General features: G+C 46.5%; 1 pseudogene; it reads left to right on the top strand.

Moving 5' to 3' along the window:
• The first annotated feature begins 515 nt into the window (after window positions 1–515).
• The window catches only part of LOC114608688, an 11,138-nt pseudogene continuing 6,115 nt past the window's right edge, over window positions 516–5,538 (top strand).

The following is a 5,538-nucleotide window of genomic DNA, read 5'->3' as shown; positions in this document are numbered from 1 at the left end:
CTTAATCTATCAGTCCGTATTACTGCCCCCTCTAGCCCAGATAGACAGCAAGCATGATAAACACCCCTGGTGACTGTCTAGATTGGCAGAGCCTGTTATAATTCACCACATGTGACCTGGATTCAAGTCCCTGCAACTTAGAAAGCACTAGACACAGAAAACAAAATGCCTAGTATTTGACCCCGGGCCACTGCAAATCTCAGAGTGTTAGTAAGCCAGTATTGGGGGCACACAGCTGGGGAAGCTCTTAACTCCTCCTCATGATCCAGTAAATACATCATGAAACGCAATTGTGTTAAAATCCAAGGAATCTGCCATGAAGGTCTGTTATAACTAACCTCTAGTCTGGTAATGTCAACAGTCTCGTGGTTACTTCCTGCCTGTGATGAGCTCAGCTCCATGATAAAATGAGCCCATCCTGTCCCAGGACATGAAGTCCCCATGAGAGGCCAGCATCTCACAGATTAAATGTGGACAGTCCCCACCTTTCTTTTTCAAACAAACATCCAAGTTAGATGGGTGTGGATATGACAGAAGAAATATCCCCGGGTGTGGAGACTCTGAGTAGCAAACTAAAGCAACAGAGGACGGAATTCCATGGTTTCTACTCGAGAAAGCTGTGAGAAAGGCTAGAATTCCGCTTGTCTTCTAGAGAGGGAGAAAAGTTTAGTCACCATCTAATTTGTAGGCTAAAAACCAATAGTGAGCTTGTCTCTCTCTCTCTTAGAATGGCAGAAGAGACAGGGAAAGGATGGAGGGAGATACAGGGATCTGAAGTAAAACCCCAAAGGTTTGTGTGTCGCTGGGTAGAAAACGACTCCCCAAATCTCCCTAAGGGGTGATCCTCCTTCTAGCTCCTGGGTTGGGTTTTGCCTTGAGCTCTGTGGAGCCAGGCTGTAGGTTAGCAGGGAAGATTTTGTTCTGTGTACCGATCTCAAGTCAGTGGAATAGTTCAACTTAGTTCCCATGACATAATAGATGTTAGAACAGTTGTTTCCACAGGTTCATGAACCCCTTTGTGTGTGTGTGTGTGTGTGTGTGTGTGTGTGTGTGTGTGTGAGGTAGCAACAAAAATAATTTTATGGTTGGGGTCACTACAAACTCATACGATGTTTTCTCCAGTGCTTTTTCTTTCAGTGCTGGGGATCAAGCCTAGGGCCCGGTGTGTGCCTGGCAAGTGTTGTACCACTGAGTCCCAGATCTGTATAAAGGGTTGCAGTGTTAGGAAGGCTGAGAAGCACTGTGCTAGACAGAGAAGCAGCAGTGTCTAAGCAGTGTCTCCTTGTGGGGACTTCAGCATGCCTAGAGCTCTGTGGTGGTCCCCTCCCCTTTCCAGATGGGGGATGGTGCTCTCAGAGTTTGGCTTGGTTTGTACTGACCTTAAGTAAGTGGGTGGTCTTCAGAAGAAATCCTGGATACCAGTCCTTAAAAAGTCTCAATATTAATATATTCTCTATATAGAATAAAACAATTCTATTTTTTTTAAAAGCTACAAGTACACAAATGCACTTACTATACATATAGAGTAGAGGCTGATGTAAGGATGGGTGACTTTGTCTCCAAGGGACAGTTGGCAATGTCTGTAGACATCTTTGCTAGGGCTGCCACAGCATCCAGGGGAGCCTTTCTGCAGCCTCTTAATCCCCACAACAAAGAACTCCCTGCCTTCCGATCCACCACGAGTAGTGCTGAGGTTTCAGGCCCTGGTCTGTGCATACTGAGAGATGAAAGCACAATCACTGGCCTTTAGAAACTCATACGATGTTTTCTCCAGTGCTTTTTCTTTCAGTGCTGGGGATCAAGCCTAGGGCCTGGTGTGTGCCTGGCAAGTGTTGTACCACTGAGTCCCAGTCACTAACCGTAGGTGAAGTCATTTATAAAATGCTCTGTATCCGAGCTTCTGAAATCCTGGTGTGCCCAAGCTCTTGAGATCCTGTGATCCTATTATCCTATGTTCCTATGAGTTAGAGCTCCTGGGGGTTCAGCCTCCTCTGGGTTTTGGGAGGTTGGGTGCAGAGCTGAAGCCTTAGGGCTGCTCCAGGCACAGGCACAGGCAGGAAGGGTCCTGTGTCACTGGCCTTGAGGGTGTTCGTGGGTCCCAAAGCATCAAAAGTAGTAATTTCAGGTAGGAATCTAAATCTTATGCTAGAAAAAAGAAATAATTTCAGACAGGAATCTAAATTTTAGGCTAGAACAAGGAAGTAGGCTTCAGACGTGGAAATGACCTTGGGCTAGGACAGGGAAGGAAGCTCAGATACTTTGGTCATCCAGATAAGCCCTTAGAAACAGTGATCACAGGAGTGTTCACGGAATTTTGTTTATTGCTTTACTAGTTCTTTTACTATTTGTGTTTATTGTCTTGCTTGTTCCTTGACTATTTGCATCTATTGTATTGCTAGTTCTTCAACCTAGAACTGACCTTAATACTTGCATGTAATCAAAATGGTATAAAAGCAAAAAGGAGGAGGGGGGATAGGATAGGGGGTTCTAGGGAGGGGAAATGGGGAAAGGGGATGACATCTGTATTGTAAATAAAGAGAAAGATTCTCGTTTTAAAAAAAAGAAAAGAAAAAGAAAAAATGCTCTATAACAGAGAAACACCCTTTAATTCTCTGAAGGCCTTTATCTTGTTCTGAGCCATGTTGCAGGATTTTGAGAAATCCAGGAGTTCTGTTCCTCTTCTGAGCAGGGCATTGTGGGTAGTGACAAAGCAGGAGAGATAGTGAAGCTGTGCCTATGGGTGCCTAATCCCTTCTGTGGTGAGCTGTTTGCTATACAGTCTGTGCTGCCTTGGGGTAGAAATGAATGATGAGACTCTACCTTCAGGCACCCCTGGGCCACAGACTCTGGTTCTGGTGGGAAGAGTTTGGAATGGGAAGACTGATGGAGAGTAGCATTTGGCTGCTCCCAAGCCATCACCTTCGGGAATCTTCCTGGTGTCTGTTTATCATTCTCTTCTTCCGGTCCCTTCATGTTCTTGGGACCTTGAACCTCTGGGCCAGCCTGGTGACCTCTCATCTCTGCCGCATTCCGCTGAGTGGCTTTGCCTTATCATTATTGAAGAGAAGACGCCGTGCTTCTAGAGTCTGGTATTCCTCCTCTCCACTCCTTCTTTGTCCTTGTCATTCCCACTGTTCTGACCCTGCTCAACCAAGCCTGTGGTATCACAGCTTGGGGTCTGCTGAGGGTGTGGCTTCCAGTGACCACTAAGGTTTGTGAAGTTCCTACAGTTCCCAGGCTAGTCAATGTGGCTGAAGAAAATTTTATTTGGAGAAGGCCAAGGTGCTTCTAGCCCTCAACCACAGAGGGCAGAGAATAAAACCTGTGGCTATTTGGAGATGGGTCAGGAAAACTCTGTGGCAAGAGCTATGCCACAGCTCGTTCTGTGTGACAAAGAAATGGGTCTTGGAGGCAGGAGATACGGACTCAGACTATATCCCTACTCTTCCTGACTGGCTTGCCCCAGTGGCATCTTCCTGTTTTCACACTGAGGGTCCAAAGTCCTGGAGTCATCTCCACCTGTGCTTCTCTCACACAAGTAGTCCATTGGCAAACGGGCCCCAGTTTCAAAAGACACTGAGAGCCCGGGCCCGGGGTGTTACTTCCTGCCATCTTAGATCTGAGTTACTGGCCTTCTGCCAACTGTCTTCTCAAGCTGACCTCGGCCTTCTGAAGCATGCCATCTGTCTGTTTTTAATTATTTGATTTTTTGATATTATAGTCATATCATTTTCCACTTCCCTTTCCTCCTCCTAAACTCGCCCGTATACCCTTCCTTGTTCTCTTTCAAATTCATGGCCTCTTCTTTTCCTTAACTGCTGTTGTATTCGTGTATATATACAAGCATATTCCTAAATACATAATACAACCTGCTTAGTCTGTATAACGTTACTCGTGTGCCTGTTTTCAGGGCTGACCATGAAATTGGAGAACCTCCTGGTGTGCTCTTCCCTGGGAAGAGTAGTTCTCCAGACTTCAGCATTCCTTAGTTCTGTGTCGAGCTGAGGCCTCATGGTTTCTGTCCCCCCCCCCCTGCCCACTCGAGCATGTCTACCCCATGTTGTTATCCTTGTCTAGCCCGTGTTTCGGCAGTCATATTGATGAGACTTTATGGTTATAGCTTCTGACATTTCTAGGGGACCCAAGTGCACAGCAAACGCCCTGATTCTCCAGCTCTTCTAATCTTTCTGCCCCATCTTCTAGGGCAGAAGTTGTATTGCAGATTATGTGAGGGGACTGGATTCCACACCTATGCATCTTTATTGGTGATGGTTTTCTGTAATGGTCTCTGCCTGTTGCAAAGAGAAACTTCCTCGGTGAGAAGTAAAGATAACTCTCCTCTGTGGTTATAAGAACAAATATTCAGGATGCAGTTAGGGATTGTGCGGGTTTAGTAAAGTGTGGGTTGGATCCTCTTCCGAGATCCATGACTTCACTAGCACTGGGTCGTTGGTTAGCTCCTCAGTATGAGGCATGGTTTCCCTCTTGTAGAGTGTTTTGAAGTTAGTGGCCTGAGCAACTCAGATAACAATTGAGAGTGTGTCACCCTTTGCAGAGCTTCTTTGCTTGACTGTTGTCAACCTTTGTTTTTTGAGAGTGAATCTCACTGAAGCTCAAGTTTATTATTGACTTGGTTAGGCTGGCAGGACAATGAACTTCAAGGCATCCTCCTGTTGTGATCCCTTGCCCTGTTAACCCCAAGTACACATCCCAGAGCCTGGCTTTCTATGTTGGTTCTGGGAGTCTGCCTCATGCTTTTGTGGCAGGGACTGACACAGCCACTTCCCAACTCCCTCACTTATCTTTTTCCTGTTCGCCTTAAGACAGTGGCCCTCAACCTAACACTCTTCATTTCATTCTGAGAGCTTGTCACAACAACACACTATCTGCTGACCTGTTTATTTGCTGGCTTCGGCCACTAGAATGTACTCCTTAAAGAGAAAGCCAGGACAGTGTCTACAAAACAGCAAGTGCTCACTATGTCTTTTCTGGCTTCCTGAAGCAAAGATGTAGCAAAAGAGACTCATGGGAAGTCAGTCTTCTCTCAGGAGGTCATGTTGGCCCTGAAGGCCTGAGAGTGAGCAGATGGGAAGGGAATAGAAGTCTTTCCTGTAAAGGGAAGAGAGATATGAAATCAACTGGGAGGTAAGGCTAAGTATAATGCAGGGCATGGGTCATGCCCCGGGACGAGGGTCTTGTGTGCTCTCAGGTTTATAACAGTTATTCAGTTAATGTTTCCAGTTGATACACAGATGGGCACCCTTAGATTTAGTCTGCAAAGAACAATTTGTAAATCAACAGAAGTCCGGCCAGCCAGGGCTGCCCAAGGGAAAGGTGACAGAGCCTGTGTAGTGCATGAAAAATGCTTCTTCTGTCTCCACCCAGGCTGGCTGTGGCCTGGGATGGCTGTGGTTCTGTGTCCCTCACTCAGACTTGTGAGCAGGCCTGGGTTCATTTACTTGGGGATAAACACACCAGGCATGATCACATTCCCCCCGACACACCAGGCATGAACACATTCCCCCCTGACACACCAGG

This window comes from Grammomys surdaster, unplaced genomic scaffold, assembly GCF_004785775.1.
Source record: "Grammomys surdaster isolate TR1022 unplaced genomic scaffold, NIH_TR_1.0 125934, whole genome shotgun sequence".
In the NCBI taxonomy this organism is placed as follows: domain Eukaryota; kingdom Metazoa; phylum Chordata; class Mammalia; order Rodentia; family Muridae; genus Grammomys; species Grammomys surdaster.
The sequence above is the reverse complement of the archived record's forward strand: the minus strand, read 5'-3'. Positions and strand labels throughout refer to the sequence as shown.